This window comes from Tasmannia lanceolata, unplaced genomic scaffold (genome assembly GCF_043159265.1).
Source record: "Tasmannia lanceolata isolate RefF3 unplaced genomic scaffold, GAP_Taslan_0.1 ptg000020l, whole genome shotgun sequence".
NCBI lineage: Eukaryota > Viridiplantae > Streptophyta > Magnoliopsida > Canellales > Winteraceae > Tasmannia > Tasmannia lanceolata.
In genome coordinates, this window is record NW_027518697.1 from 32100001 (window position 1) to 32107500 (window position 7500).

Below are 7500 nucleotides of genomic sequence, written 5' to 3' on the forward strand. Positions count from 1 at the left end.
TGGCATTGATGCTCGGTTTCAAAGACAAACGTGCGCAGGGCCAGGGGACCGCGGATGACTGCTCGTGCTGGCCCCGTTGGGCGGCATTGATGGTGTGTTGCAGAGAGCATGTGCGATTGCAAGTGTCGGCCGGGTTTGGGTTCCCTTGGGCTTTCGGGCGCCTTGGACGCTGTCTTGCGAAGACCATGGGCACAAGGCCCCGTCCTGGCCCCTTGTTCGATTCGCTCTCGTCTTGCGCTTGCTTCCAAGGTCCTCCATGACCTTCCCCATGGCCTTGCTAGATCCCCCCCATGACGCATGACCTCTGTCCGTTGATTGGTTTTGAGTGCACACCATGCCCGGCTTGGCACCGTGTTGTCGCGTGAGTGGCATTTGGATCGTGCATGGTGGTGGGCTACCTGCCAATGCGCACAAGCCTCGCACACTAGCCTTGCGCACGAGCCTTGCACAAAAGCCTTGGACACAAGCCTTGCGCACAAGCCATGCATACAAGCCTGGCTCACAAGCCTTGGGCACTGGCCCATCGCACTAGCCTTGCACACAAGCCTTGCGAACTAGCCTTGGGCACGAGCCTTGCGCACTAGCCTTGGGCACTAGCCTTGCACACAACCCTTGGGCACTAGCCTTGCGCACCAGCCTTGCCCACAAGCCTTGCACAGCAGCCTTGCACACTAGCCTTGCATACAAGCCTTGCACACTAGCCTTGCACCCAGGCCTTGCTCACTAGCCTTGGGCACTAGCCTTGCGCACTAGCCTTGGGCACTAGCCTTGCACACAGACCTTGGGCACGCAGGCCTTGCACGCTAGGCATGCTTGGGCAAGCAGCTCCCGCAACAAGTCGGCGGGTGTAGGCATGGTTGGGCGCAGATCCCGCATCGTCTCGTCGCGTCTGGGCGCAAACCCGTCGCGTCTCGTTGCGTCTTCAGAAGTCGTCGCTAACAGCACCTTTGGTTGCCACTGGTGGTTAGGCGGGTTGGTTGCGCAAACCCTATAGGAGGGTGGCATACTGCGGGGCGCTGGAATGCGCAGGTTTAGGGCGTTTTTGCCCGGATAGGCACTGGAATGTGCTGGTTTTGGGCGTTTTTGCCTGGACAGGCTAAGGAATGGGCATGCTTTGGGCGTTTTTGCCCGGATAGGCACTGGAATGGGCTGGTTTTGGGCGTTTTTGCCTGGATAGGCTAAGGAATGGGGCATGCTTTGGGCGTTTTTGCCCGGGCAGGCACTGGAATGCCTGGCCTTGGCTGGGCATTGCTGGGTTGGGCTCCCTTGGCCTTTCAGGCGCCTTGGATGCTGTCTTGTGAAGACCATGGGCACAAGGCCATGGCATATAGTGAGGAATGGACCACGGTTGCCAGGGCTAGGCATATAGTGAGGAATGGACCACGGTTGCCAAGGTTGCGCAAGTTTTGGGCATTTTTTGCCCGGATATGCCCAAGTATGCCCCGATAGGCCCGTTAGGCCCCGGTATGAACGCATATGCCCGGATAGACTCGGTATGCCTTGGGATACATGCGAATGCCCCGATAGGCTTGGTACGCCCCGATATGCGCACGTGTGCCCCAGTAGGGCTCGGTATGCCCCGGTATGTACCGCGGATGCCGGGACTCCGGCACTTCCCGTGGCACTGATGGTTGGTTCCAAAGACAAAAGGCCGTGCAAGGCCACCGCACCGCTGATGATTTTGCTCGTGCTGGCGCCGTTGTGTGGCCAAAGAACATGCGCGAATGCTCGTGTCGGAAGGGTTGGTGTCCTGGCCCCGTCGGGTGTCACGAATGCTCGGTTGCGAAGACCATGGGACCAAAGCCATGGCACGTCGGATGATGGCTCCAGCTGGCGCCCGGGCACTTTCTGTGGCATTGATGCTCGGTTTCAAAGACAAACGTGCGCAGGGCCAGGGGACCGCGGATGACTGCTCGTGCTGGCCTCGTTGGGCGGCATTGATGGTCGGTTGCAAAGAAAATGCGCGATTGCTCGTGTCGGGGACTGGCAAGCCAAGGCCAAGCGAGCCATGGCAACGCGGATGATGGCTCCAGCTGGCGCCCCGGCACTTTCTGTGGCATTGATGCTCGGTTTCAAAGACAAACGTGCGCAGGGCCAGGGGACCGCGGATGACTGCTCGTGCTGGCCTCGTTGGGCAGCATTGATGGTCGGTTGCAAAGAAAATGCGCGATTGCTCCTGTCGGGGACTGGCAAGCCAAGGCCAAGCGAGCCATGGCAACGCGGATGATGGCTCCAGCTGGCGCCCCGGCACTTTCTGTGGCATTGATGCTCGGTTTCAAAGACAAACGTGCGCAGGGCCAGGGGACCGCGGATGACTGCTCGTGCTGGCCTCGTTGGGCAGCATTGATGGTCGGTTGCAAAGAAAATGCGCGATTGCTCCTGTCGGGGACTGGCAAGCCAAGGCCAAGCGAGCCATGGCAACGCGGATGATGGCTCCAGCTGGCGCCCCGGCACTTTCTGTGGCATTGATGCTCGGTTTCAAAGACAAACGTGCGCAGGGCCAGGGGACCGCGGATGACTGCTCGTGCTGGCCTCGTTGGGCGGCATTGATGGTCGGTTGCAAAGAAAATGCGCGATTGCTCGTGTCAGGGACTGGCAAGCCAAGGCCAAGCGAGCCATGGCAACGCGGATGATGGCTCCAGCTGGCGCCCCGGCACTTTCTGTGGCATTGATGCTCGGTTTGGAGTGCCCGGCATGCCGTTCTTAGTTGGTGGAGCGATTTGTCTGGTTAATTCCGTTAACGATTTGTGCATGGCCCCGATATGCGCACGTGTGCCCCAGCCGGGGCATTTTTTCCCCTGGCCCTGCGCACGATTTGTGCATGGCCCCGATATGCGCACGTGCGCCCCGGCACTATGGGTGGTGGTGCATGGCCGTTCTTAGTTGGTGGAGCGATTTGTCTGGTTAATTCCGTTAACGAACGAGACCTCAGCCTGCTAACTAGCTATGTGGAGGTCACCCTCCACGGCCAGCATGGTTGGGAGTGCCCGGCATGCCCCGCTGCAGAGACCAAGGGCGCAATGACTTGGCACCGCGGATGCCGGGACTCCGGCACTTCCCGTGGCACTGATGGTTGGTTCCAAAGACAAAAGGCCGTGCAAGGCCACCGCACCGCGGATGATTTTGCTCGTGCTGGCGCCGTTGTGTGGCCAAAGAACATGCGCGAATGCTCGTGTCGGAAGGGTTGGTGTCCTGGCCCCGTCGGGTGTCACGAATGCTCGGTTGCGAAGACCATGGGACCAAAGCCATGGCACGTCGGATGATGGCTCCAGCTGGCGCCCCGGCACTTTCTGTGGCATTGATGCTCTGTTTCAAAGACAAACGTGCGCAGGGCCAGGGGACCGCGGATGACTGCTAGTGCTGGCCCCGTTGGGCGGCATTGATGGTCGGTTGCAAAGAAAATGCGCGATTGCTCGTGTCGGGGCCTGGCAAGCCAAGGCCAAGCGAGCCATGGCAACGCGGATGATGGCTCCAGCTGGCGCCCCGGCACTTTCTGTGGCATTGATGCTCGGTTTCAAAGACAAACGTGCGCAGGGCCAGGGGACCGCGGATGACTGCTCGTGCTGGCCCCGTTGGGCGGCATTGATGGTGTGTTGCAGAGAGCATGTGCGATTGCAAGTGTCGGCCGGGTTTGGGTTCCCTTGGGCTTTCGGGCGCCTTGGACGCTGTCTTGCGAAGACCATGGGCACAAGGCCCCGTCCTGGCCCCTTGTTCGATTCGCTCTCGTCTTGCGCTTGCTTCCAAGGTCCTCCATGACCTTCCCCATGGCCTTGCTAGATCCCCCCCATGACGCATGACCTCTGTCCGTTGATTGGTTTTGAGTGCACACCATGCCCGGCTTGGCACCGTGTTGTCGCGTGAGTGGCATTTGGATCGTGCATGGTGGTGGGCTACCTGCCAATGCGCACAAGCCTTGCACACTAGCCTTGCGCACGAGCCTTGCACAAAAGCCTTGGACACAAGCCTTGCGCACAAGCCATGCATACAAGCCTGGCTCACAAGCCTTGGGCACTGGCCCATCGCACTAGCCTTGCACACAAGCCTTGCGAACTAGCCTTGGGCACGAGCCTTGCGCACTAGCCTTGGGCACTAGCCTTGCACACAACCCTTGGGCACTAGCCTTGCGCACCAGCCTTGCCCACAAGCCTTGCACAGCAGCCTTGCACACTAGCCTTGCACCCAGGCCTTGCTCACTAGCCTTGGGCACTAGCCTTGCGCACTAGCCTTGGGCACTAGCCTTGCACACAGACCTTGGGCACGCAGGCCTTGCACGCTAGGCATGCTTGGGCAAGCAGCTCCCGCAACAAGTCGGCGGGTGTAGGCATGGTTGGGCGCAGATCCCGCATCGTCTCGTCGCGTCTGGGCGTAAACCCGTCGCGTCTCGTTGCGTCTTCAGAAGTCGTCGCTAACAGCACCTTTGGTTGCCACTGGTGGTTAGGCGGGTTGGTTGCGCAAACCCTATAGGAGGGTGGCATGCTGCGGGGCGCTGGAATGCGCAGGTTTAGGGCGTTTTTGCCCGGATAGGCACTGGAATGTGCTGGTTTTGGGCGTTTTTGCCTGGACAGGCTAAGGAATGGGCATGCTTTGGGCGTTTTTGCCCGGATAGGCACTGGAATGGGCTGGTTTTGGGCATTTTTGCCTGGATAGGCTAAGGAATGGGGCATGCTTTGGGCGTTTTTGCCCGGGCAGGCACTGGAATGCCTGGCCTTGGCTGGGCATTGCTGGGTTGGGCTCCCTTGGCCTTTCAGGCGCCTTGGATGCTGTCTTGTGAAGACCATGGGCACAAGGCCATGGCATATAGTGAGGAATGGACCACGGTTGCCAGGGCTAGGCATATAGTGAGGAATGGACCACGGTTGCCAAGGTTGCGCAAGTTTTGGGCATTTTTTGCCCGGATATGCCCAAGTATGCCCCGATAGGCCCGTTAGGCCCCGGTATGAACGCATATGCCCGGATAGACTCGGTATGCCTTGGGATACATGCGAATGCCCCGATAGGCTTGGTACGCCCCGATATGCGCACGTGTGCCCCAGTAGGGCTCGGTATGCCCCGGTATGTACGCGTGTGCCCTGATAGGCCCGGTATGCCCCGATATGCACACGTGTGCCCCAATAGGGGTCGGTATGGCCCGGTAGGTACGCGTGTGCCCCGTAGTGCACGTTTCGCAGAACTCCCCGCATGTCCCGCCCCTATATGTAATACTTACTTACTTACTTTCTTTCTTGCTTGCTTGCTTGCTTGCAATGGTTGGGAGTGCCCGGCATGCCCCGCTGCAGAGACCAAGGGCGCAATGACTTGGCACCGCGGATGCCGGGACTCCGGCACTTCCCGTGGCACTGATGGTTGGTTCCAAAGACAAAAGGCCGTGCAAGGCCACCGCACCGCTGATGATTTTGCTCGTGCTGGCGCCGTTGTGTGGCCAAAGAACATGCGCGAATGCTCGTGTCGGAAGGGTTGGTGTCCTGGCCCCGTCGGGTGTCACGAATGCTCGGTTGCGAAGACCATGGGACCAAAGCCATGGCACGTCGGATGATGGCTCCAGCTGGCGCCCGGGCACTTTCTGTGGCATTGATGCTCGGTTTCAAAGACAAACGTGCGCAGGGCCAGGGGACCGCGGATGACTGCTCGTGCTGGCCTCGTTGGGCGGCATTGATGGTCGGTTGCAAAGAAAATGCGCGATTGCTCGTGTCGGGGACTGGCAAGCCAAGGCCAAGCGAGCCATGGCAACGCGGATGATGGCTCCAGCTGGCGCCCCGGCACTTTCTGTGGCATTGATGCTCGGTTTCAAAGACAAACGTGCGCAGGGCCAGGGGACCGCGGATGACTGCTCGTGCTGGCCTCGTTGGGCAGCATTGATGGTCGGTTGCAAAGAAAATGCGCGATTGCTCCTGTCGGGGACTGGCAAGCCAAGGCCAAGCGAGCCATGGCAACGCGGATGATGGCTCCAGCTGGCGCCCCGGCACTTTCTGTGGCATTGATGCTCGGTTTCAAAGACAAACGTGCGCAGGGCCAGGGGACCGCGGATGACTGCTCGTGCTGGCCTCGTTGGGCGGCATTGATGGTCGGTTGCAAAGAAAATGCGCGATTGCTCGTGTCGGGGACTGGCAAGCCAAGGCCGCGGATGATGGCTCCAGCTGGCGCCCCGGCACTTTCTGTGGCATTGATGCTCGGTTTCAAAGACAAACGTGCGCAGGGCCAGGGGACCGCGGATGACTGCTCGTGCTGGCCCCGTTGGGCGGCATTGATGGTGTGTTGCAGAGAGCATGTGCGATTGCAAGTGTCGGCCGGGTTTGGGTTCCCTTGGGCTTTCGGGCGCCTTGGACGCAGTCTTGCGAAGACCATGGGCACAAGGCCCCGTCCTGGCCCCTTGTTCGATTCGCTCTCGTCTTGCGCTTGCTTCCAAGGTCCTCCATGACCTTCCCCATGGCCTTGCTAGATCCCCCCCATGACGCATGACCTCTGTCCGTTGATTGGTTTTGAGTGCACACCATGCCCGGCTTGGCACCGTGTTGTCGCTTGAGTGGCATTTGGATCGTGCATGGTGGTGGGCTACCTGCCAATGCGCACAAGCCTTGCACACTAGCCTTGCGCACGAGCCTTGCACAAAAGCCTTGGACACAAGCCTTGCGCACAAGCCATGCACACAAGCCTTGCACACAAGCCATGCATACAAGCCTTGCTCACAAGCCTTGGGCACTGGCCCATCGCACTAGCCTTGCACACAAGCCTTGCGCACTAGCCTTGGGCACGAGCCTTGCGCACTAGCCTTGGGCACTAGCCTTGCACACAACCCTTGGGCACTAGCCTTGCGCACCAGCCTTGCCCACAAGCCTTGCACACCAGCCTTGCACACTAGCCTTGCATACAAGCCTTGCACACTAGCCTTGCACACAGGCCTTGCTCACTAGCCTTGGGCACTAGCCTTGCGCACTAGCCTTGGGCACTAGCCTTGCACACAGACCTTGGGCACTAGCCTTGCGCACTAGCCTTGCCCACGAGCCTTGCACACTAGCCTTGCACGCAGGCCTCGCAAGGTAGGCATGCTTGGGCGAGCAGCTCCCGCAGCAAGTCGGCGGGTGTAGGCATGGCTGGGCGCAGATCCCGCATCGTCTCGTCGCGTCTGGGCGCAAACCCGTCGCGTCTCGTTGCGTCTTCAGAAGTCGTCGCTAACAGCACCTTTGGTTGCCACTGGTGGTTAGGCGGGTTGGTTGCGCAAACCCTATAGGAGGGTGGCATGCTGCGGGGCGCTGGAATGCGCAGGTTTAGGGCGTTTTTGCCCGGATAGGCACTGGAATGTGCTGGTTTTGGGCGTTTTTGCCTGGATAGGCTAAGGAATGGGCATGCTTTGGGCGTTTTTGCCCGGATAGGCACTGGAATGGGCTGGTTTTGGGCGTTTTTGCCTGGATAGGCTAAGGAATGGGGCATGCTTTGGGCGTTTTTCCCCGGGTAGGCACTGGAATGCCTGGCCTTGGCTGGGCATTGCTGGGTTGGGCTCCCTTG